Source organism: Phocoena phocoena, chromosome 11, assembly GCF_963924675.1.
Source record: "Phocoena phocoena chromosome 11, mPhoPho1.1, whole genome shotgun sequence".
Lineage (NCBI taxonomy): Eukaryota > Metazoa > Chordata > Mammalia > Artiodactyla > Phocoenidae > Phocoena > Phocoena phocoena.
In genome coordinates, this window is record NC_089229.1 from 4400404 (window position 1) to 4416361 (window position 15958).

A 15958-nucleotide genomic window follows, 5' to 3' on the forward strand; every position below is an offset into this window, starting at 1 on the left:
CCGAAGTAAAAGGTCAATTCTTAGCTTACATAAAACGCGACTCTCGAATCAGCCAGGTCTCTATTGCCAGACTATCTCCGTGTTCTATCATTTTTCCAGAATCATATCCCCCCCCCCCCAGTTCTCTACCTAACATTTACTGCAAAGAAGGAAATATACAGAAAAAAAAAAAGATTAAAAAGCCCATAATCCTACTACCTACAAGCAATGACTGTTAGCATTTCTAGAGTTCCCTCTAGACTTTTTCCTTTAAAATTTTTACATCATTTGAGACCATAGGTCATATCCTACTTTTTTCATGCATTTTAATAAAAGTATTTCTCTTATGTTATTCAAAACTATTCCTAAATATAAGTGTAATAGCAACACACATGAAATTCTATCTTACTGATATGCTATCCTTTACTTTACCTACCTCCCCAATGTAGGGCATTACTATAACTCTGACAACCATCTCTGTGCACAAAGTTTTCATCTATTTTGAAATTATTTATTTAGGAGAGATTTCTGACAAGCAGAATTGCTCAGTTAAAGAATATGAACTCTGTAAAGTATCTCAGCACGTTACCGCCAAACACCTTTCCAGAAAAGTGGTCAGCCGAATACGTAAGTGTCTGCTTTGCATAGCCTAACCAGCACTCATTGAAAACCACCTTTTCACATGTATAATCTTTCTTTCCCCCCTAAATTAGAATTAGGTCACCAAAAATAATTTCCCAGGGGAAGGAAACAAGGCTTAATCACTCTATGAGCATCCTTAGACTTTAAAGCTAAACAGGATGGTAAGAATATCCCCTGGAAATGTACAAAGAACTCTGTGTAGGTACCTGTGCACATTTCCCCCGCTCACCCCCGCTCATGGGAAAGGGTTCAGAGCGCCCTTCAAACTCCCAAAGGTGTCTGTGACCTTCCCCCAAATGTTAAGAGACCAGTCTGCAGGCGAGGAAAGTGCGGCTCCCTGATGCCCGTCACCTGCCCAAGGCTGGTGGTGCTCGGACCTAACTCCTTCCCACTGTGGAGTTACTATCTGAATCATCAAAGGTCAGACGGTTCCATTTCTGTTTTTATCTACTAGATATTTCCTAAGGAAAGGAATAAATATTGAGCTTTTCCACTATATTATATAATCCCGAGAATAGCCAACCTTGGGCCCCGGCCAGGAGATTTCAATGACTGACCTAACTATTCATCGATCCTCAGTTTTAACAGCTATGAAATAGGAAATCCTGCTAACTGACCGAGTTTTGAAAGCTTGAGAACCTCTCATAGGAAAGATGCTCTGGATTCAACCTCTGGAGTCACAGAGCTCAGGAGGCCGCAGACTTCCTTTCTCAACCTTCCACCGCATGACGGAACTCAGAGTCCTTCCTGTTCAAGCCTGTGTGAAAGGTTAATACAAGATGCTTACCGGCTGACTAATCCAATTGCCCCCCAATCCTGCTCCCCCAAATAATCTACATCACTTGAAAATAGTTACTCCTTCCCACCTGGAAAGGAGTCTTTTACCTCATCCTGCTCTACAAGACATTTTAGAATATTTTTTAAACAGTCACTGGTCAACCAATGGCTTAAGAAATCACATGCCCCAAACTGTCACCATTGTGAAGAACTTTAAAAACCTCTCTCTAGTTCTTTCAATTATTGCTCAGCCGCTTTCGATGCTCCATATATGTACGAAGATAGATACAAATGGAAAACCTAAACACTGCATTTACACATCTGCAAAAAAGTACGAACAAATTAAACTTTTGTGGGCTGGACTTAACTCCAGAATTAAGTGATTTCAAAGTTTTCCAAAAGAACAAGTTACCACTGCAAGCACTGAGCATGTACACAACAGGCGGCAGCTTGCACTCCTGGCTGATAGCTTGCCGGCTTGAACGTTCAACACTCACTCCCCTCCTGAGCGTGACGAAAGCCTGGCGCTGGCTCTGCAGCACTTCCAACAACCGCACACGCTCCAAACCCAACAGGCAGGTGAGCCTCTAAGCTTTAATACCGATGGGTGTCTGTAAGGATCAAAGTAGCCAACACAGGAAGTACCCAATTACATGAAATCTCAACACAATGACTAGGTAATGATGAACCGCACAGCTGCCCATATTTAGACATTTACAGTTCATTGTAACACTGCGCGCTGAAAGACATTACCTCATTTCCTGTTCTTTCAGCAACGTAATTATCCAAGCCAAATCTCACAATGACCTAGAAAGTACCCCAACTCTCTCCTTGTTTTTAAACCAAGGGCCAAGCAGGAGATCTCCCTCCAAAGCACTCAGTGCCCGATCCCAGAAGTTCCTGTAGGTGGGCAAGCCTCTGGGGTTCTGCTCACATCCCCAACACCATTCCTCCAACCCAGTCAGGTTCCAGACAACAGAAACAAAAGCCTTCAGAGACCTTTTAGACACGGCACCTTTTGGCTTCCTTGGTGACCGTGTCGTCACCACACTTTGCAGGCCCAAAGCCAAGTCACCATGGTAACCCATTTTTTTTTCCAGGACCTATCAGCATTTTCTGAAAGCAAAATCAGGCCCCAACACAGATTTGTATCAGCAGCTCCTGTCCTTTTTATTTAAAGCCATGAATAAAAGTCTGAATAGGATATTTTCTGCTTAAAATCGGAGATCACGAGTATTTTATGAACTTCAGAGTAGCCAGAGACTGCCTTACTTATCCTTTGAATCCCTAGTGTCCAGCACTAAATAAATGTTCACCAAACTGAGTCTAATGCAAAACAGAATAAACTACAAACACCAAACTTGTTACTTACAGCTAGCAAAACGAAGTCCCGCTCCCCAGCCCCCTAACTCCACTGCACCAGACTGTCAGTGGCCTCCGCGACCCGCTCCATCATGCCTCCTGGTCCCCCGGCCCTTGTGCAGTCAGTCCCACTCTCACTGACTCTGGGCTGGGTCATGTGACTTCTTCGGCCAATGGGATGTCGGCAAACAAGCGAGCGAGCGTTTGACAAGCACGTTGACACTGGAGCCCGTCCTCTTGGAACTCAGCCTCCTAAAGCCCAGTCTAGCCTCCTGGATGGCCACCGACGGAGAGCACACCAGCTGACAACCCAGCACCATCCACTCGACAGGCATGCGAGGCTACGAGGAACCGTTCAACGCCAGGCAAGCGGCCAGATGACCACAACTGCGTGAGCGACCCCAGCGAGGCCAGCCTGAGTCCTGCCGAACCAGGCCCAGGTGCTGATCTACAGAACTGGCCGTTCTTTGAAGCGCTCATCACCATTCTACACAGCCAGAAAGAGCAGAGGGATGGGATAAAAGACAAAAGTATCAAGACCAAAAAAAAAAAAAAGCACAGATCAATGAGTGAAAAGGGTCCATAAAGTTTTGAGGGGGGAGGGAGAAAATATTTGTCAATAATAATATTTTAGGGACTTCCCTGGTGGTCCAGTGGGTGAGACTCCGCGCTCCCAATGCAGGGGGCCCGGGTTCGATCCCTGGTTGGGGAACTAGATCCCACGTGCATTCCGCAACTAAGAGTTCGCATGCCACAACAAAGATCCCACATGCCACAACTAAGACCCAGTGCAGCCAAATACATAAATAAATATTTTTTAAAAAGAACAGTATTTTATTACAAGTAGCATAATAAAAAACTTAAAACGAATCACTTTCTATTATAAATTACACCTTCACTTAAGTACAAACCCTGAATTAGAAGTTTCCAGTCTGTGGGATCCTCAAAGATATTCTTAAGAAAACTTAACTTCTTCCTATAAATAATCACATGGGTTTTGAGTGGTATATAAGAGCATGGAGATGAGAGCTCCCAAGTTGTACAGCCCCTGATGACAATGAAGGAAGAGGGGCCTACAGTAGACATACGCTCAAAACATATTCCTCTTACACAGGGACATCGCAAATATTCATGAAAATTTCCAAATGCTCGCTTTTAACTCACTTGTACCCAATCCACAGTGATGGAATAAGAGGCTCCCAGAATTTGTGGGAAACGTCAGGTCACTGTGACTACAAGTGACTTGATTAATGTAAAGGCCTGGCAACACAGCTAGCTCTGGCATTACACTCTGCTACTGTTACAAAAATAACCCACACTAAGAAATGATTTACAAATCTGCTACTCACAGGAGACAGGAGACCTGAAATATTAATACTAGTATTAAATGGAAGCCCTGTAGCCAGTGTGGGTCCTAAGGACTGCAATGTCCTTAAATGAGGCCAAACCAATTGCCCTGTGACTACACCCAGGCAGGTCTGGAGGCCTCCGGCCACGAAGCAAGCTCTTCCCAGCTCCATCGAGTATCGCAGGAGTGCCTGGGGCTATAGCTCACTGACACTGACACACCTGGTCCTTAACATCCTCCTCCTCCTCACCCTTTTCTCTAACTTGAGTCCCTCCAACTGCCTTTTTCAGGGCAATCTGGTTCCCGGTGTTAACTTGGGAGGGGGGCCACAGAAGCAGAAATCATTCGGCAACAAGAGGAAGTTTTCAAGTACATTTGACAGACTTCTAACCACTAACGAATCATCTGGGATCTAGTTGGTAGAGGTATTTCTGGCGAGTTTGGTTAGCCTAAGTAGGTTCATCTGAGCTGAAAACAAGGTGCAAATGGACCTTGAATAATTAAGCTTCCAGAACTGCAAAGGAGAGGCTTGCCCTGAAACCACAACACCTGGGGCCCTGGTGGAGAAAATACAGAATCTGGAGACAGGAGACACCACCATATCCCCCAGCCCCGAGATCGCTCTGAACCTCAGTTTCCATATCTGTCAAATGGGAATGCCATCATCCACATCACTGATTGTTGTAAAGATTTTGAGTGAGTCAAATATCTGAAAGGCACTTAACCTTAAGATGTTTATCTATTACTATAAACAACCTCAGCAGCCAGCTGCTCTCCCTCAGCAACAGGAAGCTTTCAGTTCAACACTACTTCTCCACAATGACATATTCATTTAACCTGGATTCTGGTAAAACTTAACCCAGTCATTACTAGTAAGAGATCTTCAGGATGAATTGTTTTCTTCAAGTTACAGGAAACACAAAACCCTAATTTGAAAACATGCTACTTAACGAATCACTTTTTATTCAGTCAAAATAAACTGCAGGGGGGAAAAAAATCCTTATTTTGTAATGATCAAAATGTGCTCATTTGCTTCTTGAAACCAGCGCCTCCAAACAGAGTTGCTTGGGGACATAAGCTCAAACCGAGAAAACAACAAAACCCGCCACTAATAAAAAATTTAAAGGCCACAGTTTAGTTCAAAAAGCAACATTAATTGCTGACGCTTTCTACGCCCCTGTTAGATTCAAGGGCAAACACAAAGCACCTTACGTGCGTTCTCACGTAAAGCTCTCAGCACCCTGTGACGCGGCTCTTCTTACCTCTCACCTGGCCAACGCTGACATGAAACCCTTTTAAGAGGCCAGCCACCGTGCTAAATGGAGTCTTGCACGTTTTCTCCAATCATCAGTGCAGCTCGGGAGGGCAAGCAAACATACCTGACGTTTTACCAGGAACACTGCCAACGTCTGAAGTGGTCACTGCTTAACAGTCTGTCCATCAGATGTGACATGCTTGCACGACTCAAATAGACACGTTACCTAACAATAAGCCAATAATGGCTTATTAAAATGTATCAATGAAGCACCAGCATTTATCCATCCCAAGAGGAATAAGAGATGTTCTAGAAAGTAAACCTCCAGTGAAATCTAAAATTACAGAATTTTAGAGCTGGAGGGATCTTAAAGGTTCCGCAATGTCAAATACCCTAAATAACAGATGTGAAAATTGAGACTGAGAGGCAGTGACTTGATCAAGGTCCCCTAGGGAGTCCGGGGACAAGCTATAAACTCATTCCTGGCTTACATCCCATAATCTTGCCACTATCCTGGGCACCAGCTGGTCCACTGTGACCCCAAAACTTCATGTAAGGTACTCATTTGTACCTCTTTTTACGACCATATCTTTATAAATACCAAGCCACACAGTTTGGCTGATCTGCAGGTTCACCTGCTTCCTTGCTCCATTCATTTTCCAGAAATGCTAAGAGAAACAGCCAGCATTAGGAAGATACTAGAGGCAGCAAGAAGCCTCGGGCGAAACAACGAGCTCAGAAGAGCTTTCTGTTTGCTCCGGGCTGGCAGCTTACCACACAGCTGTCCGGTTAACTTTAGCAAGCAAATATAAGATAAGGAACAGATAAGGAGGGCTCAGCTGGGAAACAAAGCCACCACTGGAGAGGACTTCATTCTCCTGGGAAAGAGACCTTGAGGCTCCTTGAGGGAGGAAGTAGGATCCAGCAGAAAGAGTCCAGGCTTAGAAGTTAAACAACCGAGTATCAGCTGTACTACTTAATATGGGGTTGAGTTACTCTGTCTCTGGGAGCTGTGTTTCCTTCATCTGTAAAAAAGGAATAATATCTTACATCTCAGGGTTGCTGCAAACACTAAAAGGGGTAACACTTAAAACAGCAGAGCCCACAACAGTGCGATCCCCACTATACCATGTGCACGCGATGGGTATCCTTCCTGGATTTAATCAATTGAAATTAAATAAAATTTAAAACTCAGTTCCTCGGTCACACTAGTCACGTTTTAAATGCTTGACAGCCACACGTGCCGAGTGAACTGGACAGCACAGATCCAGGGCGTTTTCATCATCACAGAAAGTTCTACTGTACAGCGTCATCGTACCTGGCGAGTCTCCCTGCCCCTCACCCAAGTCCAGACCTCAACAAACAAAAGTCCTGTGGATTTATTCTCAATCGATCTCTAATCCATACCCTCCGCCATGCCTTGCAGTCCTCACAACTTGTCTGGACTGACAGCCACCCTGCTTCCGGTTTCCCCTCTGGTCCCACACTGTCTCCAAAGTGACGTTTCTGACACAACACATCTGAACTCATCTCTCCTTCAAGGGTTTTCCAGTTCCTTCAGGACCCCCAAGCCCAGCTTCCAAACACTCCATGATCTGGTTCCACTTCTGAGCCCCAGCCTCTCCTCTCCCTGCCCACTGTGCCACATGTGCACCTCCGGGGTGGATGCTGGGCTCACTCTGACACACAGTCACCCTGATGAAGCCCTAGGTGACCTATGGGCAAAAGACCAAAACCTCCCCTAAAAGGGCTAACAAGTTCCCAGCATCAGTCCCCAGGCAGAAAACGGTGGGCTGAGACAAGAAAGAGCTGGAAAGGTCTTTGGGGTCTAGACTTTAAGAAGCTTAGCCGTGCTTGAGGTCCTCGCTGGCACCACCTGGTCCAGGTCACCTCCACCTCTCCTGTGGTCTTGCTTCCTCCAAACGATTCTCCCACACCAGACCCAGCAATTGTTCAAAATCACAAAATCCCTCTTCACTCCCCTCCTCAAACCCCTCGATGGCCCCCCACTCCCTTCAAATACCAATCCTCCACCAGGCTTCAGGAGCTCCTCTTGCTTTGGTCCTGACTACCCTGGCCCAGCCAGTTCTTGCCACTCCACGCCTGAAACCCCGCCCTCTGCCAAGCTTCCCAGTTTCCCCCATTCTGGTCTCCTCTGTCCGGAACACCTCCTTCACTCCTCTCCACTGACAACGCCCCCCTTTCTTCAGCTTGGAGCTGGACCATCACTCACGCAGGGGGATGGGAGAAGCAGTAATTCAAGAAAGGGCCAAGGGCATGGTGGGCCTCAGGGAACAAAGCTGGATTCTTCCCACTTAGGATTCCCTCTAATAGCCCCTGAGGACCTTGCTCATTAAGGAGGTATTACATCTCCAGCCACGCCCCCAGGATGAATCTATGCTCCAGCCCACTTCTTGGTTTCCAAAATCTCATGTGCTTTGTGGCATGCCTCTCTACCTTTTCACATACTGTCCCTTTGCCTGGAGTGACCCTGGCAAACTTTTTTTTTTTTTTTGCGGTAGGCAGGCCTCTCACTGTTGTCCGCTGCGGAGCACAGGCTCCGGAAGTGCAGGCTCAGCGGCCATGGCTCACGGGCCCAGCCGCTCCGCGGCATGTGGGATCTTCCCGGACCGGGGCACGAACCCGCGTCCCCTGCATCGGCAGGCGGACTCTCAACCACTGCGCCACCAGGGAAGCCCCTGGCAAACTTCTTTATTTCAACCTTCAAGAATCAGCTCACCTATTACCTGTCACTTTTCCTCCCCTCCAAGAAGCTCTCCGTAACACCCCTTCCTGAGAATCTGACCCTCACCCCAGCTAAGTTCAAGGCCGTATAAAAACTACCTAGGTGCTTAACTACCGCCCTCCATTGTGGCCCTGAGAGCAGGGACTGTGTCATCTCTGGCTCCAGTGCCAATTCCTGGAAACTTAGTCTTTTGGGTCTAGACTTTAAGAAGCTTAGCCGTGCTTGAAGAAGCCACGGTCCTCACTGCCACCACCCTGGGTCGAGGTCACCTCCACCTCTCATGTGGTCTTGCTTCCTCCAAACAATTCTCTCCCACCACAGCCATTTAAAGAAAAAAAAAAAAAAGTTAGCTCCATGAATGACAAAATTAGGAGACAAGCTCAAAGCGTCCTGATCCGCCCCAAGGCTCTCACCTACTTAGCTGGACCACCCTGCACCACATCGGATCTGTTTTCTAGGCGCTTCTGTGGAGCCATGAGTCTCACCGCAGAGCATGAAAATTAAACCCTGTCCTGCTCTGGCCTCAATGCAACAGTAAACACGACGCCACGGCCTGCGCTGAGGTCCCACCCCCTACCTGGTTACAAAGGGTCATCAGGTGACTCATATGCCTCTACTTCTTTTCTATTATCAAAAATTCACAAGCCCCCAGGAGCACTTTCACGGACACCGCATTGGTCCACGGACCTCAGGTTTGAGAAACCCAGCATCGAGACCAGCAAGGAGAGGGAGGCAAACGGCAACTGAACCTCGGGGCCGGTGGCAGAGGGCAGGGCAGACGCCGAGGGTGGGGACGGCGGCCCAGGGAGCCGGGGGAGGAGCTAGGGAGAGATGGCGCGGAAGGCCTCAGGGAACCCGGGGATGGGAAAGTCAGGGACGGTCTCGGGGGTCCTGAGGGAATCTTGGGGGGTTTCTGGAACCGAGGATCCTAAGGGGTCCCGGGGCCCTGAAACGGCGGGAGGGCCTCAGGTGGTCTCGGGGTTTAGGGGAAATCCTGAAGGGTCTGGGGGCTCGAGAGTCCTGAAGGTGTAGGTGCCAGAGGTGGCCGGGGACTCCGACAGGGTCTCGGGGGCCGGGGCGGATCCCGAGGGGTCCTGGGGGCTGGGGCTCCCGAGGGCGGGTGAGACGGGGGTCTTGGGAACCGAGCTTCTGGGGTCCTTGAGGCGGCCGTGGATCCCGAGAGAGGCCGGGGGCCTTGAGGGGCTCTCCATCCGGCACCCCCGGGCCTCCCCAACCAGCCAGCTCACCCGCGGCGCCGCCGAGACGCTGGTCGGAGCTCGCGCTCCCGCCGCCTCCTCCCGCTCAGCGGTCCAAGTCTCCGGGGGCTCCGGGAGGCCGCGCGCCCCTCGCGCTGGGCGAGGCCGGGCGGAAGTCAGTCTGCGTGTGGGGGGACGGCGCGCGCACCCGGAGCCGGAGCCGGAGCCGGAGCCGGAGCCGGAGCCGGAGCCGGAGCAGATGACGCGCAGCCCCCAGCCGCGACTCCCACGGAGGCCGGCCGCGGCGTTTCGGCAAAACCTTGCCCAGTGCGCCCGCCCTCGCCGCGCGAAGGTTCCGCCCCAAAACCAACGGCTCCCTAGCCGCCGGCCCCGCCCTCCGCGGAGGCCCCGCCCCCGTCTCCGGCGCAGTCGCGGTTGAGTGCGCGGAGGGCTCTCTCTGGGCCGAGCCTTCGTCGGCGCTCCGCCTGCAGCTGCTCACCGCGCGTTCTCAGCTTCTTCATCTGCAAAATGGGCGCGGGCGCACTTTGCAGGGATATAGAGACCATTAAGTGCAATCGGAGGCGCCTCTCTGCAGCCAGGCCCTGCATCACACTCATGCACAGCTTCTATTCTCCAATCCGAGTTGGGTCCAGACCCGGGCCAATGTCGGGTCTCCACACACGCCCTGCTTGCCAAAGACCCTGCGGACCTAAAATCGCCAGTCCCCTCCCCCAACCCCGCGTTCTTTTCTTTCAGAATTCTACCAGAAATTACGTATACTTGTCTCTCCCCAGCTCCCCGGGAAAGCCGGGACCTTGTCCGCCGTGTCCATCCCTGGGTACCCAGAAGCTAAAAGGGGGCTGGGCACACGATCGGTGCCCAAATGTGAATGAGTGTCCACCCGTGCTCTTCCCTCATCAAGAAATACTCTCACCCGGAAGCTGAGAATGGGACCAGCTTGGGTTCGGATCCCGTGAGTCCCAGTGACCACACGCCCGTCCGTGTCCCAGGTTCCGTGTCTGTAAAACCTGTGATGCTAGTGCGCGCTTCCTGGGGTGGTTGAGAGAACCAAATGGGATTGCGCATAGATGGGGTCGGCACAGCGTTACGCAGCTGGTTTAGTGTCCCCTAGTGATCTTATTATTCTGGTGGCCCCCTCCTCCCATTGTCTGCCCCTGGAAGCCCTTCCCCTCCCTGAAGAAAACCTAACCGGATCAGAAGCCACTTCCTCTAGCCAGCCTTCCCGTCCTTCCTGAGTCCGCCCTCCCTGCCCTGCCTTGCCCAAGCAAGCCAGAGTTAATGGCTATTTCCTCTCTCCTCAGCACCCCCCCATCCCCCCACCCCCACCCCCCGCGGGTTTTAAAGTTGGCTAACAAACCCCACCCCACCCCCAGCCTACAGGGAGCCTCCCATTCCTGAGGGAAGTCGTGCTTGTAAGTTTCAAAAGCCTGTGAACTTTTGGGGCCCCAGAGCCCCGAACACCGTGGGGGCCAGTGAGTCAGGAGTGAAGGAGGAGCAGAGGTGGGCTTCCTATGTGGTGCCAGGCACTTACCTGTGTTCCTTTAGTTCTTGGAACAAGGTGAGGAAGTCGCCATCGTTATTATTCCAGATGGGGAAGCTGAGGCACATTTAACCACCACTGCCTGCAGCTCCTAATGCCCTGTACCCAGGGTCGGAACACAGTGCAATTCACTTCCGGAGCACCTGTGCTGAGTGCTGGGCACCTGTGTTACCCGAAAACCGGGTTCACCTCTTGGTGAACGTGGAGCCAATAGACACAACTAGGGCTTCCCTGGTGGCGCAGTGGTTGAGAGTCCGCCTGCCGATGCAGGGGACACGTGTTCGTGCCCCGGTCCGGGAAGATCCCACATGCCGCGGAGCGGCTGGGCCCATGAGCCGCGGCCGCTGAGCCTGCGCGTCCGGAGCCTGTGCTCCGCAACGGGAGAGGCCACAACAGTGAGAGGCCCGCGTACCGCAAAAAAAAAAAAGCCATGCCTGGTTCTCTTTCTCTGGGGACCGCCTAACCTATATGCTTACACCTGGATCTGTAGGAGACAGCCCCTGCCCTCAAGGCCCCCAGGCCCCAGCGTGGACCTTGATAAACAGAACCCTGTGGGCTCGGTGCTGTCAGAGGTCAGACCCAAGGCACAGCGTGGGGCCCGGGCAGGGTGTGCCAGGACGTTGGAGCTAGAGTAATCATTTCAGCTCCAGGCGAGGTGCAGGCTGGAAGTCTCAGCCCCTCCACCCAAAAGCTCAGCTAGGCAGCCTTACAAGGACAAAGCCAGCAGAAGGGACACCTTGGGAACAATGCCTTCCCCTCCCCTCCCCCATATCCAAGAGAGACACAGCTTCTCTCAAGCTGTGGAAAATTACTGGGAGGCACTGCCACCTGGCCCGTTGCACACTCTCAGAGCAGATAAGGCAGTGGCGGGGCAGGTAGACACAGAGCCGGCATGGTGCTGGGGTGCGGATGTATGTCACATGGTGTGGGCGCTGCAGGGTGTAGAAGTCCGCATCCCAGCCTCCACCCACGGGTGTGAGCACATCTCATTCAGCGTGTACTGAACCCAGGAGTGAATATGTGTATGCGTGAACCCACAAGGCTCTGTTCCCTGGACAGACCCCACTCACTTCTGTGCAGAAGTTGCTCTCGCGGACATGCTTTTGTGTGCGTGTTTACACTACTGTTTATTGAGCACCTACCACGTGCTTAACTCTCCATATGCATCTTACCGCACCATCAGTCGTCCTATGCGGTAGGTATTATTATTTCCCTTTAGCAGACTGAAAAACAGACACTGAAGACTTACAGTAACCAGGCCAAGCTGGAGGGTAGGCAACTGCTGGGAACCGCTGCAGGACATCCCTGGCTACAGAAAGGGCATGGTGTTGGCAGAATGGAGAAAAGGGACAGAGTCACAGGCGGGGCCCCGGAAGAGGGAAAAGACATCAGGGATGAGCTGACAATCCTTCCATCCTAGAAAGGAAGTTGTTGTTCTGTTGCCATGGAAAGACCCACATCATAACACAAAGATGCCCTGCACGGGTGTAAAGGCCTGAGGTATGCATACCTCTGGACTACACCCTACATAGATAACGGAGATAACACACACTACGCCCCGTACGGGCTTGTGGGATTTTAGTTCCCGGCAGCAAAAACACGGAGTTCTAACCACTGGACCGCCAGGGAGTTCCCCTACCTTCCCCCACATCAATTTCCTGTAGAAACTCCTGGTGCTGTACCTATGTCTGGGCAGGCTGGCAGGTAGGACTGTGATGCCAGTGCTGGGCAGCCGGTGGGGCGTGTGTAGCTAGCAGGACGGCTTTGCTGGCAGGAGAAGGGAGGAGAGAAGCTTGGAGAAGCCTCTCTGGCCCTCCTTCTCTGCTGTTCCGTCTGCCCACACCCAGGCCCCAGCTCAGGCCTCCTCACCCCTGGCCTGGAAGTTTGCAACAAGCCACTCTGAGGTCTCGGCTCACCAATCCAAGCCCCTGCTCCCCAGCAGCCATGATAAGGCTAGGGGGACCAGCATGAATACCTCCTAGGAGCTGAGGACACAGCAGGAAAATAGCCCCTGCCCTCATGGAGCTGACAGTGTAGAAGAGAAAAGGGCAATAAACACATGTCACATGCCTAGGCCCATGCTCTGCGGCAAGAGAAGCCACTGCAATGAGAAGCCACTGCAATGAGCAGCCCACGCACTGCAAGGAAAAGTAGCTCCCGCTCGCCACAACTAGAGAAAGCCCACACACAGCAATGAAGATCTAATGCAGCCAAAAATTAATTTTAAAAAAATAACCATTATTAAAATTTATAAAGAAAAAAAACACGTGTCAGGGCGTGGGGAGGCTATAAAGAAAAGGGAAGTTGGATCAGGGACAGACACCACTATGAAAATAAAAGGGCAAAACACAGGCTGGGAGCAATTTGCAAAACACGTATCTGACTAAGGACCCAATCTAAAATATACTAAGAACGCATGACTCAATAATAAACGAACAACCCAGTTTTTAGAAACTGAGCAAAAGCTTTGAACACGTTTCATCAAGGAAAATATATGAACGGCAAATAAGGACCTGAAAAGGTGTTCAACATTATTATGGGGAAATGCAAATCAAAACCACTACACACCACCAGAATGGCCAGCATTTAAAAGCCTGACCATACCAAGTGTTGCAGAAGATGTGGAGGAACTGGAACTCCCACACTGTGTATGGGAATGTGAAGGCATACAACCACTACACACCTATCAGAATGGCTAAAATAAAAAATAGTGCTGTACTTCCCTGGTGGCGCAGTGGTTAAGAATCTGCCTGCCAATGCAGGGGACACGGGTTCGAGTCCTGGTCCGGGAAGATCCCACGTGCGGAGGAGCAACTAAGCCCGTGCGCCACAGCTACTGAGCCTGCGCTCTAGAGCCCACGAGCCACCACTACTGAAGCCCACGCACCTAGAGCCCATGCTGTGCAACAAGAGAAGCCACCACAATGAGAAGCCCGAGCACCACAACGAAGAGTAGCCCCCGCTCACTGCAACTAGAGAAAGCCTGCGTGCAGCAACAAAGACCCAACACAGCCAAAAATAAACTAAAAAAAAAAAAAAAGGAAACATGCACTTCCCATGCAACCCAGCAAGAGCACTCAGGTATTCACCCCAGAAAAATTAAAATTATGTTCATGTAAAAACTTTACATACATGTTCATAGCAGCTGTATTCATAACAGCTAAAAACTGAAAACAGCTCAAATGTCCTTCAGTGGGAGAACAGATACACAAACTGTGGTCCATTTACATCACGGGACACTTACTCAGCAATAAAAAGGAATGCACTGTTGATACCTGCAACAACTTGGATGGGCCCCAAGGGAATTACGCTGCCAGAAAAAAAAAAATCTCAAAAGGTTATATGTTGAGAAAAGTTGAGAAAATCACCTCCTCCTCCAGGAAGCCCTCCTGGCTATGCCAGCCCTGGTTGGGTGGGGAGGGGAATCCTACCTCTGATTCTTACAGCATTTCTAGCATTTCTGGACTGAAGTGTGTGTCGAAGGACAGACCATGCTCTGTCCAGGGCTCTGCTTTGACAATTCCTCTGTGCATTTCTATTCTGACCAGATGGGTGGCTCTGAGTTTTCCCAAGCCTGGAGCTCAGGGCTTGGTTGGATTTAACTGAATGACATCACCTCGTGATTGATTAGATCTCAGAAAAAATCACCTGTTTTGGAGCAACCTTCACAAACATTCTGACTCTCTTTGCACAGATGAGGTCAGAGGAGCCCAGAGAGGGTACTTCCTTGCCCCAAGTCACACAGCATGTCTACAGTGATCAGCTCATTGATGAACCATGATTGAGATGGGAGGGAAGGTGAAGCAGCATCGGTGTGGAGGTGGAAAGCTCAGCTCTGAAGGCCCTGCCAGCTCAGTCATGGGAGGAGAGGATCCTTCAGAATCTGAGAAGTGAGCTAGAAAAATTGCTTCTGTGGGTATTTATAATTAGAAGTTTCTGTGAAGCTTGAGTCCAGCCCAGAATCCATGAGCCAAGCCCAGCCTCTCCCACCCACCCCCGCCCACCAGCTTGGGTTATTCTGCAGACTGGATAGAACTGGCTGGAAGCTGGCCAAGGCTTGGCTTCTGCCTTCGAATCCAAGCTCACCCCCCAACCCCATGCTGCCCAAAGATGAAGGTTTATCCTCCCCTCCCCTGTGCTACACAGAAGGGGCCTGAATGCCATTCCAAAGGGGCCAAAGGCCTCCTGCCTTGTCAGCTATGGCCCCCTCTGGTGCATCTGGACATGTCTCAGCATCCGTGATCTGGTGCCCTGAGAGCACCCCATCAGCCTGCTGTCAGGCAGCGTCCTTTCTTTAACCAACCCTGATCTGACAGACCTCTTCTTTTTTGTTTTGGTCACACCGCTTGGCATGTGGGATCTTAGTTCCCCAGCCAGGGATCAAACCTGCGCCCCCTGCACTGGACGCACGGAGTCTTAACCACTGGACCGCTGGGGAAGTACCCTGACAAACCTCTTCTTTCAGTGATGGGAAGTGGGACTGACTTGTTTTGCACATCCCAGAAAGGAAAGCAGTCTTGCTACCTGGCTCAGAAGACAGAATTGAGTTATCTGAGCAGAGACTCACAGACCCAGGACTGGGAAAGCCTGTCTGCCCCCCAAGGAGGACTTGGTGCCCCTCCCCTGTGTCCTGCAGCCTCTTTTGCCTGCCTGTGGGGGGGGTCCTCAGAGAAAGCTATGAAGGGACCCAGAAGTGCATGGCCCTGAAATTAACTGTTTACATCAGCCCATTTTACAGATGAGGAAACTGAGCCCCAAAGAGAAAGAGCTGAATACAGGGTTGGTGGGGGGGACAGGACGAGCTGCCAGCAGAGCCGTACCCTGGGCCCAGATCAGCTTCTGGTACCTCACAGCCAGCAAACCCCAAAACGGCATCTAATAATCCCTGAAGCTCACGCGAAGCCCTCAGGGGAGGTGCTGATTGCCCATCTTCCGGAGGAGCCTGAGACTCAGACAACCCCAGTGCCCTAACAGCCCTGATTTCCTTACCCTCTCCACCTTCGCTTCGACTGAAAATTAGCCCCCTGCCCCCACCCTCCAGAGAAACAATGCAAACCCTCAAAATGACGACTCATTCAGCATCTCACTCATT